The 16,244-nt window shown below is 51.5% G+C and overlaps 5 pseudogenes; all 5 read right to left on the reverse strand.

The window, feature by feature from the left end:
- Nucleotides 1–829: 829 nt before the first annotated feature.
- On the reverse strand, nucleotides 830–1,480 carry LOC134050997 (feather beta keratin-like; annotated as a pseudogene).
- Nucleotides 1,481–4,008: 2,528 nt separating this feature from the next.
- Nucleotides 4,009–4,659, reverse strand: LOC134051002 (feather beta keratin-like; annotated as a pseudogene).
- Nucleotides 4,660–7,187: 2,528 nt separating this feature from the next.
- On the reverse strand, nucleotides 7,188–7,838 carry LOC134051010 (feather beta keratin-like; annotated as a pseudogene).
- A 2,528-nt stretch (nucleotides 7,839–10,366) lies between these two features.
- Nucleotides 10,367–11,017, reverse strand: LOC134051019 (feather beta keratin-like; annotated as a pseudogene).
- A 2,529-nt stretch (nucleotides 11,018–13,546) lies between these two features.
- Nucleotides 13,547–14,197, reverse strand: LOC134051028 (feather beta keratin-like; annotated as a pseudogene).
- Between the last annotated feature and the right edge of the window lie 2,047 nt (nucleotides 14,198–16,244).

The raw sequence follows: 16,244 nt of genomic DNA on the forward strand, positions 1-16,244 counted from the left end.
AGCCGGGACTCTGAGGAGACAAGGCTGGATGCGAGGTGTCAGGAGTGTGCCGGAGTGCAGCTTTTATCAGCATTGCTCATGTGAAGGAAAAGGGGGCATGTCCCCGAGTGAAAACAGTGCAAATTCCATGGGCAAAGAACACAAGGTTTTTTCAGTGTGTGTGAATGGTCACAGAGTGCGACAGAAAACGAGGTCCCTCTTCTTGGAGATCCAAAACTGAATTGGCCATAGTCATGGAAATCCTGCTCCTGCTGGGCCTGCTTGAGCAGAGGGGATGGAAGCCCTTGCTCTGCAGAGTTCCTGCCCAAGTGGATGATGCTCTTGTTCCTCTGTTTCCTGGGAGAATTCAGGAATGTTGCTGGAAGGAGTCAGTGTTTTTCAGGAGTGTGTACTGTCATAGAGTGACTTTGTCAGGGCAGTGCCCAGGAGAGAATTGATGTGTCAAAGCCATTGGTGTATCAGGTGATGGGCTTGTGTCATGTTCTGGATGGTGCCCCCTCTCCTCTCTTTCCTGTGTCAGTGTTGGTTATTAATGGTGGGGACACATTTGCTAAGAAATATTCTTTGCTCCTTTTCCATCCACCATAAAGGTTATGCAGTGCGTTACACAGGGTGAGGATGTGAGACCATTGGAATCCAAAAAGAAGAGGAAGCAACTCAGGTTCTGATACAAGAAAAATTTATTGAAGAGAAAGAATTCTGAGGTGGAAGAAGCTGAAGGAATCAGGTGTGAGGTGAAAGTAGGGCGATCATCAGCCACGGTGATTAGGTTGCAGGAGTTCTTGCCAAAGCCCTGAGCTGGTGATGTTGGGATTGGAGCTGAGGGTCCTTAGCAGATGTAGCCACCCCTTCTGCCATAGCAGCCCAGGCCTCCCAGCCCATAGCCAAAGCCACCAAAGCCACCAAATCCACCAGAGATGGGCTGTCCCTGGGCATTGAGTTCAGTGCCAACAGCAGCTGAGGAGGTGGATCCGACGACGGTGTTCTGGGGGAAGGAGGTCATGATGGGTCCTGGCAGGGTGACCAGCACGGGGGAAGGGTCGATGATGACGCGGGAGTTCTGGCATTGCAGGGCGCAGGGCTCGTTGCAGCTGTTGGCCAGCGGGGTGGGTCCGCAGGGACGGCAGATGTCGTAGCAGGCCATGGGTGTGTTGTGGAGGGTCCCTGGAAGAGAGGGGTGTGAGGCAGGGCAGGGCTGTGAGGGTTTGAGGGATGATGATGCAGGAGGGTGAGGGAGTGTGGAGGCTGTTGAGGGTCTGTGGGGAGGGTTGAGGGCTGCTGAGGCTGGGGCTGATCATGCAGGAAGAGAGGGGTCAGGGGTGGAGGATCAGGAGGGTCAGGGGCTTGAGACTCACCTTGTTGTCAGCAGGAGCAGATGGAGAAGGCGTGAGGAGAAGTGTGTGAGGGTGAGAGGCTCTGGTCTGGCTTTTATGCTGGTCCTGGATGGGCGGGACAGCCTTGTGCCATGGCCTTGGGGCATTTTGCAGGCTTGGTGAGTCCTGAGCTGGGGAATGTTTTGCTTCCCACAGCTCTGCAGTGTCATGTCCTGCTCTTGAGGCTGTGACCTTGGTGGCAGCTTTTAAAAGCAAGAATTAGAGACCAAAGGTTGCTGTTGATGTTGTTTATCTGGGAGGGTTGAAGCTGAGACCAGAGCTTTGGGCAGGTGGAATGTCATCATTTTGGCCGCTGTGTGCAGTGGTTTTGTGGGTGGGTGGATGGTGAAGTGGCCCCTCTTTCTGCCACTGTCACATGAGGCTCGTTTGGGCTTTGCAGCATTTCTGGGGGTGACTGGTGTTCCCTTCCATCACATTTTGTGCCTCCCTATCATGTTGTGAAATTTCTAAATGTCCCTGTATCCCATGGTTTCCCACTGGAGATGGGAAAGCAACTCCTGTGCTACAGGGATGCCTCCTATATCCACAAGGTCTTGTGTTGATTCATCTAGAGCTGATGAAGGAAAAGGAGAAGAAGACATGTGAGGAGCCTTTAAAGGAACTGAGGACATTCAATTTTCAGAAAAATACTATTGACCTTGTTACTCTCTAGAGGAATCTGAATGGAAATCAGAACAGTTTTATCTGACACATCTCTCCAAATTATGATGGAGTGTTTTCCTGCCCACAATCCTTTAGTGTCCTGTCCTGCTCTTGAGGCCGTGTCCATCTGACCGTAGCGGCAGCTTTTAAGTGAGAGTTGGTTTTAGGGAGGATTTGCATGGAAGACGTGTGTCAGGGATCACCAAAAGCCGAGGATAAACATGGGTGTCATCAGTGAGGTAATTCTGTGGTAGTTGTGTGGTTTACTTTGTGGGTGTGTTGTGAAGAGTGGTCAGATTCCATCACAGCCATCTCAGGCTGCTCTGGCCTTTGCAGCTGTGCTGTGAATGACGGCCTGCCCCTTCCATCACGGTCATTCTTTCCCTTAAATGTGAGTGTTGGAGACCAAAGCTTGCTGTTGATGGTGCCTGTCAAAGAGGACTGAATACGTGACCCAGATTTGGAGAGGTGGGGTGTCATCATTGAGGACAGCCTGTGGAAGTCCTGTTTTTGTAGGTGTGGTGTGAAGAGTGTCCCCAGACCATTCCAGGTCAGGCAGGCTGGTCTGGGCTGTGCGTCTGTGCCAGGTGTGAGCACCTGGATGGACTCTTCCATTCCATCTCAGCAGTGGGAGAGTTGCTCCTTCAGCAAGTTGTCAGATGATGGAGTGGCTGAGGTAGCACTTGGCTGTTCCACCAGTCTGAGTGAGAGACCTGGAGCCTAAGGGGGTTAAAGGATTCCCCAGTCAATGAAGCAAGGGAAATGTGAAATTGTGCATGTGGACAGGAATAGCACTTGGCCCCACATTGTGGTGTGTTGCCTGAGAGTCTGGAAAGTGGCTTTTCTGATCAGGACCCTGTGGTGCTGGTGGGGAACAAAGAGACCAGAAGGTTGCAGTGGAGCTTTGCTTCAAAGGATGTCATCACCAGTGTCCAAAACTGATTTCATTAAATTGTTGCCACCTATCTCGGAGAGATGGCCCTTCTTGTATTTAGAGCATTGGTGAGGTCCCATGTGGAGTGGTGTGGACAGTTCTGGCCTCCACAGCTGAGGAAGCACTTGTTGGACAGTGAATGAAGACCAATTGAATTCCACCAGACATTTAATGGTGTGGTGGACCTTTGCTCAAGGAGAGACTGAGACAGCCGGGACTCTGAGGAGACAAGGCTGGATGCGAGGTGTCAGGAGTGTGCCGGAGTGCAGCTTTTATCAGCATTGCTCATGTGAAGGAAAAGGGGGCATGTCCCCGAGTGAAAACAGTGCGAATTCCATGGGCAAAGAACACAAGTTTTTTTCAGTGTGTGTGAATGGTCACAGAGTGTGACAGAAAACGAGGTCCCTCTTCTTGGAGATCCAAAACTGAATTGGCCATAGTCATGGAAATCCTGCTCCTGCTGGGCCTGCTTGAGCAGAGGGGATGGAAGCCCTTGCTCTGCAGAGTTCCTGCCCAAGTGGATGATGCTCTTGTTCCTCTGTTTCCTGGGAGAATTCAGGAATGTTGCTGGAAGGAGTCAGTGTTTTTCAGGAGTGTGTACTGTCATAGAGTGACTTTGTCAGGGCAGTGCCCAGGAGAGAATTGATGTGTCAAAGCCATTGGTGTATCAGGTGATGGGCTTGTGTCATGTTCTGGATGGTGCCCCCTCTCCTCTCTTTCCTGTGTCAGTGTTGGTTATTAATGGTGGGGACACATTTGCTAAGAAATATTCTTTGCTCCTTTTCCATCCACCATAAAGGTTATGCAGTGCGTTACACAGGGTGAGGATGTGAGACCATTGGAATCCAAAAAGAAGAGGAAGCAACTCAGGTTCTGATACAAGAAAAATTTATTGAAGAGAAAGAATTCTGAGGTGGAAGAAGCTGAAGGAATCAGGTGTGAGGTGAAAGTAGGGCGATCATCAGCCACGGTGATTAGGTTGCAGGAGTTCTTGCCAAAGCCCTGAGCTGGTGATGTTGGGATTGGAGCTGAGGGTCCTTAGCAGATGTAGCCACCCCTTCTGCCGTAGCAGCCCAGGCCTCCCAGCCCATAGCCAAAGCCACCAAAGCCACCAAATCCACCAGAGATGGGCTGTCCCTGGGCATTGAGTTCAGTGCCAACAGCAGCTGAGGAGGTGGATCCGACGACGGTGTTCTGGGGGAAGGAGGTCATGATGGGTCCTGGCAGGGTGACCAGCACGGGGGAAGGGTCGATGATGACGCGGGAGTTCTGGCATTGCAGGGCGCAGGGCTCGTTGCAGCTGTTGGCCAGCGGGGTGGGTCCGCAGGGACGGCAGATGTCGTAGCAGGCCATGGGTGTGTTGTGGAGGGTCCCTGGAAGAGAGGGGTGTGAGGCAGGGCAGGGCTGTGAGGGTTTGAGGGATGATGATGCAGGAGGGTGAGGGAGTGTGGAGGCTGTTGAGGGTCTGTGGGGAGGGTTGAGGGCTGCTGAGGCTGGGGCTGATCATGCAGGAAGAGAGGGGTCAGGGGTGGAGGATCAGGAGGGTCAGGGGCTTGAGACTCACCTTGTTGTCAGCAGGAGCAGATGGAGAAGGCGTGAGGAGAAGTGTGTGAGGGTGAGAGGCTCTGGTCTGGCTTTTATGCTGGTCCTGGGTGGGTGGGACAGCCTTGTGCCATGGCCTTGGGGCATTTTGCAGGCTTGGTGAGTCCTGAGCTGGGGAATGTTTTGCTTCCCACAGCTCTGCAGTGTCATGTCCTGCTCTTGAGGCTGTGACCTTGGTGGCAGCTTTTAAAAGCAAGAATTAGAGACCAAAGGTTGCTGTTGATGTTGTTTATCTGGGAGGGTTGAAGCTGAGACCAGAGCTTTGGGCAGGTGGAATGTCATCATTTTGGCCGCTGTGTGCAGTGGTTTTGTGGGTGGGTGGATGGTGAAGTGGCCCCTCTTTCTGCCACTGTCACATGAGGCTCGTTTGGGCTTTGCAGCATTTCTGGGGGTGACTGGTGTTCCCTTCCATCACATTTTGTGCCTCCCTATCATGTTGTGAAATTTCTAAATGTCCCTGTATCCCATGGTTTCCCACTGGAGATGGGAAAGCAACTCCTGTGCTACAGGGATGCCTCCTATATCCACAAGGTCTTGTGTTGATTCATCTAGAGCTGATGAAGGAAAAGGAGAAGAAGACATGTGAGGAGCCTTTAAAGGAACTGAGGACATTCAATTTTCAGAAAAATACTATTGACCTTGTTACTCTCTAGAGGAATCTGAATGGAAATCAGATCAGTTTTATCTGACACATCTCTCCAAATTATGATGGAGTGTTTTCCTGCCCACAATCCTTTAGTGTCCTGTCCTGCTCTTGAGGCCGTGTCCATCTGACCGTAGCGGCAGCTTTTAAGTGAGAGTTGGTTTTAGGGAGGATTTGCATGGAAGACGTGTGTCAGGGATCACCAAAAGCCGAGGATAAACATGGGTGTCATCAGTGAGGTAATTCTGTGGTAGTTGTGTGGTTTACTTTGTGGGTGTGTTGTGAAGAGTGGTCAGATTCCATCACAGCCATCTCAGGCTGCTCTGGCCTTTGCAGCTGTGCTGTGAATGACGGCCTGCCCCTTCCATCACGGTCATTCTTTCCCTTAAATGTGAGTGTTGGAGACCAAAGCTTGCTGTTGATGGTGCCTGTCAAAGAGGACTGAATACGTGACCCAGATTTGGAGAGGTGGGGTGTCATCATTGAGGACAGCCTGTGGAAGTCCTGTTTTTGTAGGTGTGGTGTGAAGAGTGTCCCCAGACCATTCCAGGTCAGGCAGGCTGGTCTGGGCTGTGCGTCTGTGCCAGGTGTGAGCACCTGGATGGACTCTTCCATTCCATCTCAGCAGTGGGAGAGTTGCTCCTTCAGCAAGTTGTCAGATGATGGAGTGGCTGAGGTAGCACTTGGCTGTTCCACCAGTCTGAGTGAGAGACCTGGAGCCTAAGGGGGTTAAAGGATTCCCCAGTCAATGAAGCAAGGGAAATGTGAAATTGTGCATGTGGACAGGAATAGCACTTGGCCCCACATTGTGGTGTGTTGCCTGAGAGTCTGGAAAGTGGCTTTTCTGATCAGGACCCTGTGGTGCTGGTGGGGAACAAAGAGACCAGAAGGTAGCAGTGGAGCTTTGCTTCAAAGGATGTCATCACCAGTGTCCAAAACTGATTTCATTAAATTGTTGCCACCTATCTCGGAGAGATGGCCCTTCTTGTATTTAGAGCATTGGTGAGGTCCCATGTGGAGTGGTGTGGACAGTTCTGGCCTCCACAGCTGAGGAAGCACTTGTTGGACAGTGAATGAAGACCAATTGAATTCCACCAGACATTTAATGGTGTGGTGGACCTTTGCTCAAGGAGAGACTGAGACAGCCGGGACTCTGAGGAGACAAGGCTGGATGCGAGGTGTCAGGAGTGTGCCGGAGTGCAGCTTTTATCAGCATTGCTCATGTGAAGGAAAAGGGGGCATGTCCCCGAGTGAAAACAGTGCGAATTCCATGGGCAAAGAACACAAGTTTTTTTCAGTGTGTGTGAATGGTCACAGAGTGTGACAGAAAACGAGGTCCCTCTTCTTGGAGATCCAAAACTGAATTGGCCATAGTCATGGAAATCCTGCTCCTGCTGGGCCTGCTTGAGCAGAGGGGATGGAAGCCCTTGCTCTGCAGAGTTCCTGCCCAAGTGGATGATGCTCTTGTTCCTCTGTTTCCTGGGAGAATTCAGGAATGTTGCTGGAAGGAGTCAGTGTTTTTCAGGAGTGTGTACTGTCATAGAGTGACTTTGTCAGGGCAGTGCCCAGGAGAGAATTGATGTGTCAAAGCCATTGGTGTATCAGGTGATGGGCTTGTGTCATGTTCTGGATGGTGCCCCCTCTCCTCTCTTTCCTGTGTCAGTGTTGGTTATTAATGGTGGGGACACATTTGCTAAGAAATATTCTTTGCTCCTTTTCCATCCACCATAAAGGTTATGCAGTGCGTTACACAGGGTGAGGATGTGAGACCATTGGAATCCAAAAAGAAGAGGAAGCAACTCAGGTTCTGATACAAGAAAAATTTATTGAAGAGAAAGAATTCTGAGGTGGAAGAAGCTGAAGGAATCAGGTGTGAGGTGAAAGTAGGGCGATCATCAGCCACGGTGATTAGGTTGCAGGAGTTCTTGCCAAAGCCCTGAGCTGGTGATGTTGGGATTGGAGCTGAGGGTCCTTAGCAGATGTAGCCACCCCTTCTGCCGTAGCAGCCCAGGCCTCCCAGCCCATAGCCAAAGCCACCAAAGCCACCAAATCCACCAGAGATGGGCTGTCCCTGGGCATTGAGTTCAGTGCCAACAGCAGCTGAGGAGGTGGATCCGACGACGGTGTTCTGGGGGAAGGAGGTCATGATGGGTCCTGGCAGGGTGACCAGCACGGGGGAAGGGTTGATGATGACGCGGGAGTTCTGGCATTGCAGGGCGCAGGGCTCGTTGCAGCTGTTGGCCAGCGGGGTGGGTCCGCAGGGTTGGCAGATGTCGTAGCAGGCCATGGGTGTGTTGTGGAGGGTCCCTGGAAGAGAGGGGTGTGAGGCAGGGCAGGGCTGTGAGGGTTTGAGGGATGATGATGCAGGAGGGTGAGGGAGTGTGGAGGCTGTTGAGGGTCTGTGGGGAGGGTTGAGGGCTGCTGAGGCTGGGGCTGATCATGCAGGAAGAGAGGGGTCAGGGGTGGAGGATCAGGAGGGTCAGGGGCTTGAGACTCACCTTGTTGTCAGCAGGAGCAGATGGAGAAGGCGTGAGGAGAAGTGTGTGAGGGTGAGAGGCTCTGGTCTGGCTTTTATGCTGGTCCTGGGTGGGTGGGACAGCCTTGTGCCATGGCCTTGGGGCATTTTGCAGGCTTGGTGAGTCCTGAGCTGGGGAATGTTTTGCTTCCCACAGCTCTGCAGTGTCATGTCCTGCTCTTGAGGCTGTGACCTTGGTGGCAGCTTTTAAAAGCAAGAATTAGAGACCAAAGGTTGCTGTTGATGTTGTTTATCTGGGAGGGTTGAAGCTGAGACCAGAGCTTTGGGCAGGTGGAATGTCATCATTTTGGCCGCTGTGTGCAGTGGTTTTGTGGGTGGGTGGATGGTGAAGTGGCCCCTCTTTCTGCCACTGTCACATGAGGCTCGTTTGGGCTTTGCAGCATTTCTGGGGGTGACTGGTGTTCCCTTCCATCACATTTTGTGCCTCCCTATCATGTTGTGAAATTTCTAAATGTCCCTGTATCCCATGGTTTCCCACTGGAGATGGGAAAGCAACTCCTGTGCTACAGGGATGCCTCCTATATCCGCAAGGTCTTGTGTTGATTCATCTAGAGCTGATGAAGGAAAAGGAGAAGAAGACATGTGAGGAGCCTTTAAAGGAACTGAGGACATTCAATTTTCAGAAAAATACTATTGACCTTGTTACTCTCTAGAGGAATCTGAATGGAAATCAGATCAGTTTTATCTGACACATCTCTCCAAATTATGATGGAGTGTTTTCCTGCCCACAATCCTTTAGTGTCCTGTCCTGCTCTTGAGGCCGTGTCCATCTGACCGTAGCGGCAGCTTTTAAGTGAGAGTTGGTTTTAGGGAGGATTTGCATGGAAGACGTGTGTCAGGGATCACCAAAAGCCGAGGATAAACATGGGTGTCATCAGTGAGGTAATTCTGTGGTAGTTGTGTGGTTTACTTTGTGGGTGTGCTGTGAAGAGTGGTCAGATTCCATCACAGCCATCTCAGGCTGCTCTGGCCTTTGCAGCTGTGCTGTGAATGACGGCCTGCCCCTTCCATCACGGTCATTCTTTCCCTTAAATGTGAGTGTTGGAGACCAAAGCTTGCTGTTGATGGTGCCTGTCAAAGAGGACTGAATACGTGACCCAGATTTGGAGAGGTGGGGTGTCATCACTGAGGACAGCCTGTGGAAGTCCTGTTTTTGTAGGTGTGGTGTGAAGAGTGTCCCCAGACCATTCCAGGTCAGGCAGGCTGGTCTGGGCTGTGCGTCTGTGCCAGGTGTGAGCACCTGGATGGACTCTTCCATTCCATCTCAGCAGTGGGAGAGTTGCTCCTTCAGCAAGTTGTCAGATGATGGAGTGGCTGAGGTAGCACTTGGCTGTTCCACCAGTCTGAGTGAGAGACCTGGAGCCTAAGGGGGTTAAAGGATTCCCCAGTCAATGAAGCAAGGGAAATGTGAAATTGTGCATGTGGACAGGAATAGCACTTGGCCCCACATTGTGGTGTGTTGCCTGAGAGTCTGGAAAGTGGCTTTTCTGATCAGGACCCTGTGGTGCTGGTGGGGAACAAAGAGACCAGAAGGTAGCAGTGGAGCTTTGCTTCAAAGGATGTCATCACCAGTGTCCAAAACTGATTTCATTAAATTGTTGCCACCTATCTCGGAGAGATGGCCCTTCTTGTATTTAGAGCATTGGTGAGGTCCCATGTGGAGTGGTGTGGACAGTTCTGGCCTCCACAGCTGAGGAAGCACTTGTTGGACAGTGAATGAAGACCAATTGAATTCCACCAGACATTTAATGGTGTGGTGGACCTTTGCTCAAGGAGAGACTGAGACAGCCGGGACTCTGAGGAGACAAGGCTGGATGCGAGGTGTCAGGAGTGTGCCGGAGTGCAGCTTTTATCAGCATTGCTCATGTGAAGGAAAAGGGGGCATGTCCCCGAGTGAAAACAGTGCGAATTCCATGGGCAAAGAACACAAGTTTTTTTCAGTGTGTGTGAATGGTCACAGAGTGTGACAGAAAACGAGGTCCCTCTTCTTGGAGATCCAAAACTGAATTGGCCATAGTCATGGAAATCCTGCTCCTGCTGGGCCTGCTTGAGCAGAGGGGATGGAAGCCCTTGCTCTGCAGAGTTCCTGCCCAAGTGGATGATGCTCTTGTTCCTCTGTTTCCTGGGAGAATTCAGGAATGTTGCTGGAAGGAGTCAGTGTTTTTCAGGAGTGTGTACTGTCATAGAGTGACTTTGTCAGGGCAGTGCCCAGGAGAGAATTGATGTGTCAAAGCCATTGGTGTATCAGGTGATGGGCTTGTGTCATGTTCTGGATGGTGCCCCCTCTCCTCTCTTTCCTGTGTCAGTGTTGGTTATTAATGGTGGGGACACATTTGCTAAGAAATATTCTTTGCTCCTTTTCCATCCACCATAAAGGTTATGCAGTGCGTTACACAGGGTGAGGATGTGAGACCATTGGAATCCAAAAAGAAGAGGAAGCAACTCAGGTTCTGATACAAGAAAAATTTATTGAAGAGAAAGAATTCTGAGGTGGAAGAAGCTGAAGGAATCAGGTGTGAGGTGAAAGTAGGGCGATCATCAGCCACGGTGATTAGGTTGCAGGAGTTCTTGCCAAAGCCCTGAGCTGGTGATGTTGGGATTGGAGCTGAGGGTCCTTAGCAGATGTAGCCACCCCTTCTGCCGTAGCAGCCCAGGCCTCCCAGCCCATAGCCAAAGCCACCAAAGCCACCAAATCCACCAGAGATGGGCTGTCCCTGGGCATTGAGTTCAGTGCCAACAGCAGCTGAGGAGGTGGATCCGACGACGGTGTTCTGGGGGAAGGAGGTCATGATGGGTCCTGGCAGGGTGACCAGCACGGGGGAAGGGTTGATGATGACGCGGGAGTTCTGGCATTGCAGGGCGCAGGGCTCGTTGCAGCTGTTGGCCAGCGGGGTGGGTCCGCAGGGTTGGCAGATGTCGTAGCAGGCCATGGGTGTGTTGTGGAGGGTCCCTGGAAGAGAGGGGTGTGAGGCAGGGCAGGGCTGTGAGGGTTTGAGGGATGATGATGCAGGAGGGTGAGGGAGTGTGGAGGCTGTTGAGGGTCTGTGGGGAGGGTTGAGGGCTGCTGAGGCTGGGGCTGATCATGCAGGAAGAGAGGGGTCAGGGGTGGAGGATCAGGAGGGTCAGGGGCTTGAGACTCACCTTGTTGTCAGCAGGAGCAGATGGAGAAGGCGTGAGGAGAAGTGTGTGAGGGTGAGAGGCTCTGGTCTGGCTTTTATGCTGGTCCTGGGTGGGTGGGACAGCCTTGTGCCATGGCCTTGGGGCATTTTGCAGGCTTGGTGAGTCCTGAGCTGGGGAATGTTTTGCTTCCCACAGCTCTGCAGTGTCATGTCCTGCTCTTGAGGCTGTGACCTTGGTGGCAGCTTTTAAAAGCAAGAATTAGAGACCAAAGGTTGCTGTTGATGTTGTTTATCTGGGAGGGTTGAAGCTGAGACCAGAGCTTTGGGCAGGTGGAATGTCATCATTTTGGCCGCTGTGTGCAGTGGTTTTGTGGGTGGGTGGATGGTGAAGTGGCCCCTCTTTCTGCCACTGTCACATGAGGCTCGTTTGGGCTTTGCAGCATTTCTGGGGGTGACTGGTGTTCCCTTCCATCACATTTTGTGCCTCCCTATCATGTTGTGAAATTTCTAAATGTCCCTGTATCCCATGGTTTCCCACTGGAGATGGGAAAGCAACTCCTGTGCTACAGGGATGCCTCCTATATCCACAAGGTCTTGTGTTGATTCATCTAGAGCTGATGAAGGAAAAGGAGAAGAAGACATGTGAGGAGCCTTTAAAGGAACTGAGGACATTCAATTTTCAGAAAAATACTATTGACCTTGTTACTCTCTAGAGGAATCTGAATGGAAATCAGATCAGTTTTATCTGACACATCTCTCCAAATTATGATGGAGTGTTTTCCTGCCCACAATCCTTTAGTGTCCTGTCCTGCTCTTGAGGCCGTGTCCATCTGACCGTAGCGGCAGCTTTTAAGTGAGAGTTGGTTTTAGGGAGGATTTGCATGGAAGACGTGTGTCAGGGATCACCAAAAGCCGAGGATAAACATGGGTGTCATCAGTGAGGTAATTCTGTGGTAGTTGTGTGGTTTACTTTGTGGGTGTGCTGTGAAGAGTGGTCAGATTCCATCACAGCCATCTCAGGCTGCTCTGGCCTTTGCAGCTGTGCTGTGAATGACGGCCTGCCCCTTCCATCACGGTCATTCTTTCCCTTAAATGTGAGTGTTGGAGACCAAAGCTTGCTGTTGATGGTGCCTGTCAAAGAGGACTGAATACGTGACCCAGATTTGGAGAGGTGGGGTGTCATCACTGAGGACAGCCTGTGGAAGTCCTGTTTTTGTAGGTGTGGTGTGAAGAGTGTCCCCAGACCATTCCAGGTCAGGCAGGCTGGTCTGGGCTGTGCGTCTGTGCCAGGTGTGAGCACCTGGATGGACTCTTCCATTCCATCTCAGCAGTGGGAGAGTTGCTCCTTCAGCAAGTTGTCAGATGATGGAGTGGCTGAGGTAGCACTTGGCTGTTCCACCAGTCTGAGTGAGAGACCTGGAGCCTAAGGGGGTTAAAGGATTCCCCCAGTCAATGAAGCAAGGGAAATGTGAAATTGTGCATGTGGACAGGAATAGCACTTGGCCCCACATTGTGGTGTGTTGCCTGAGAGTCTGGAAAGTGGCTTTTCTGATCAGGACCCTGTGGTGCTGGTGGGGAACAAAGAGACCAGAAGGTTGCAGTGGAGCTTTGCTTCAAAGGATGTCATCACCAGTGTCCAAAACTGATTTCATTAAATTGTTGCCACCTATCTCGGAGAGATGGCCCTTCTTGTATTTAGAGCATTGGTGAGGTCCCATGTGGAGTGGTGTGGACAGTTCTGGCCTCCACAGCTGAGGAAGCACTTGTTGGACAGTGAATGAAGACCAATTGAATTCCACCAGACATTTAATGGTGTGGTGGACCTTTGCTCGAGGAGAGACTGAGACAGCCGGGACTCTGAGGAGACAAGGCTGGATGCGAGGTGTCAGGAGTGTGCCGGAGTGCAGCTTTTATCAGCATTGCTCATGTGAAGGAAAAGGGGGCATGTCCCCGAGTGAAAACAGTGCAAATTCCATGGGCAAAGAACACAAGGTTTTTTCAGTGTGTGTGAATGGTCACAGAGTGCGACAGAAAACGAGGTCCCTCTTCTTGGAGATCCAAAACTGAATTGGCCATAGTCATGGAAATCCTGCTCCTGCTGGGCCTGCTTGAGCAGAGGGGATGGAAGCCCTTGCTCTGCAGAGTTCCTGCCCAAGTGGATGATGCTCTTGTTCCTCTGTTTCCTGGGAGAATTCAGGAATGTTGCTGGAAGGAGTCAGTGTTTTTCAGGAGTGTGTACTGTCATAGAGTGACTTTGTCAGGGCAGTGCCCAGGAGAGAATTGATGTGTCAAAGCCATTGGTGTATCAGGTGATGGGCTTGTGTCATGTTCTGGATGGTGCCCCCTCTCCTCTCTTTCCTGTGTCAGTGTTGGTTATTAATGGTGGGGACACATTTGCTAAGAAATATTCTTTGCTCCTTTTCCATCCACCATAAAGGTTATGCAGTGCGTTACACAGGGTGAGGATGTGAGACCATTGGAATCCAAAAAGAAGAGGAAGCAACTCAGGTTCTGATACAAGAAAAATTTATTGAAGAGAAAGAATTCTGAGGTGGAAGAAGCTGAAGGAATCAGGTGTGAGGTGAAAGTAGGGCGATCATCAGCCACGGTGATTAGGTTGCAGGAGTTCTTGCCAAAGCCCTGAGCTGGTGATGTTGGGATTGGAGCTGAGGGTCCTTAGCAGATGTAGCCACCCCTTCTGCCGTAGCAGCCCAGGCCTCCCAGCCCATAGCCAAAGCCACCAAAGCCACCAAATCCACCAGAGATGGGCTGTCCCTGGGCATTGAGTTCAGTGCCAACAGCAGCTGAGGAGGTGGATCCGACGACGGTGTTCTGGGGGAAGGAGGTCATGATGGGTCCTGGCAGGGTGACCAGCACGGGGGAAGGGTCGATGATGACGCGGGAGTTCTGGCATTGCAGGGCGCAGGGCTCGTTGCAGCTGTTGGCCAGCGGGGTGGGTCCGCAGGGACGGCAGATGTCGTAGCAGGCCATGGGTGTGTTGTGGAGGGTCCCTGGAAGAGAGGGGTGTGAGGCAGGGCAGGGCTGTGAGGGTTTGAGGGATGATGATGCAGGAGGGTGAGGGAGTGTGGAGGCTGTTGAGGGTCTGTGGGGAGGGTTGAGGGCTGCTGAGGCTGGGGCTGATCATGCAGGAAGAGAGGGGTCAGGGGTGGAGGATCAGGAGGGTCAGGGGCTTGAGACTCACCTTGTTGTCAGCAGGAGCAGATGGAGAAGGCGTGAGGAGAAGTGTGTGAGGGTGAGAGGCTCTGGTCTGGCTTTTATGCTGGTCCTGGGTGGGTGGGACAGCCTTGTGCCATGGCCTTGGGGCATTTTGCAGGCTTGGTGAGTCCTGAGCTGGGGAATGTTTTGCTTCCCACAGCTCTGCAGTGTCATGTCCTGCTCTTGAGGCTGTGACCTTGGTGGCAGCTTTTAAAAGCAAGAATTAGAGACCAAAGGTTGCTGTTGATGTTGTTTATCTGGGAGGGTTGAAGCTGAGACCAGAGCTTTGGGCAGGTGGAATGTCATCATTTTGGCCGCTGTGTGCAGTGGTTTTGTGGGTGGGTGGATGGTGAAGTGGCCCCTCTTTCTGCCACTGTCACATGAGGCTCGTTTGGGCTTTGCAGCATTTCTGGGGGTGACTGGTGTTCCCTTCCATCACATTTTGTGCCTCCCTATCATGTTGTGAAATTTCTAAATGTCCCTGTATCCCATGGTTTCCCACTGGAGATGGGAAAGCAACTCCTGTGCTACAGGGATGCCTCCTATATCCACAAGGTCTTGTGTTGATTCATCTAGAGCTGATGAAGGAAAAGGAGAAGAAGACATGTGAGGAGCCTTTAAAGGAACTGAGGACATTCAATTTTCAGAAAAATACTATTGACCTTGTTACTCTCTAGAGGAATCTGAATGGAAATCAGATCAGTTTTATCTGACACATCTCTCCAAATTATGATGGAGTGTTTTCCTGCCCACAATCCTTTAGTGTCCTGTCCTGCTCTTGAGGCCGTGTCCATCTGACCGTAGCGGCAGCTTTTAAGTGAGAGTTGGTTTTAGGGAGGATTTGCATGGAAGACGTGTGTCAGGGATCACCAAAAGCCGAGGATAAACATGGGTGTCATCAGTGAGGTAATTCTGTGGTAGTTGTGTGGTTTACTTTGTGGGTGTGCTGTGAAGAGTGGTCAGATTCCATCACAGCCATCTCAGGCTGCTCTGGCCTTTGCAGCTGTGCTGTGAATGACGGCCTGCCCCTTCCATCACGGTCATTCTTTCCCTTAAATGTGAGTGTTGGAGACCAAAGCTTGCTGTTGATGGTGCCTGTCAAAGAGGACTGAATACGTGACCCAGATTTGGAGAGGTGGGGTGTCATCACTGAGGACAGCCTGTGGAAGTCCTGTTTTTGTAGGTGTGGTGTGAAGAGTGTCCCCAGACCATTCCAGGTCAGGCAGGCTGGTCTGGGCTGTGCGTCTGTGCCAGGTGTGAGCACCTGGATGGACTCTTCCATTCCATCTCAGCAGTGGGAGAGTTGCTCCTTCAGCAAGTTGTCAGATGATGGAGTGGCTGAGGTAGCACTTGGCTGTTCCACCAGTCTGAGTGAGAGACCTGGAGCCTAAGGGGGTTAAAGGATTCCCCAGTCAATGAAGCAAGGGAAATGTGAAATTGTGCATGTGGACAGGAATAGCACTTGGCCCCACATTGTGGTGTGTTGCCTGAGAGTCTGGAAAGTGGCTTTTCTGATCAGGACCCTGTGGTGCTGGTGGGGAACAAAGAGACCAGAAGGTTGCAGTGGAGCTTTGCTTCAAAGGATGTCATCACCAGTGTCCAAAACTGATTTCATTAAATTGTTGCCACCTATCTCGGAGAGATGGCCCTTCTTGTATTTAGAGCATTGGTGAGGTCCCATGTGGAGTGGTGTGGACAGTTCTGGCCTCCACAGCTGAGGAAGCACTTGTTGGACAGTGAATGAAGACCAATTGAATTCCACCAGACATTTAATGGTGTGGTGGACCTTTGCTCGAGGAGAGACTGAGACAGCCGGGACTCTGAGGAGACAAGGCTGGATGCGAGGTGTCAGGAGTGTGCCGGAGTGCAGCTTTTATCAGCATTGCTCATGTGAAGGAAAAGGGGGCATGTCCCCGAGTGAAAACAGTGTGAATTCCATGGGCAAAGAACACAAGGTTTTTTCAGTGTGTGTGAATGGTCACAGAGTGTGACAGAAAACGAGGTCCCTCTTCTTGGAGATCCAAAACTGAATTGGCCATAGTCATGGAAATCCTGCTCCTGCTGGGCCTGCTTGAGCAGAGGGGATGGAAGCCCTTGCTCTGCAGAGTTCCTGCCCAAGTGGATGATGCTCTTGTTCCTCTGTTTCCTGGGAGAATTC

This window comes from Cinclus cinclus, chromosome 1 (genome assembly GCF_963662255.1).
Source record: "Cinclus cinclus chromosome 1, bCinCin1.1, whole genome shotgun sequence".
Classification (NCBI taxonomy): Eukaryota; Metazoa; Chordata; class Aves; order Passeriformes; family Cinclidae; genus Cinclus; species Cinclus cinclus.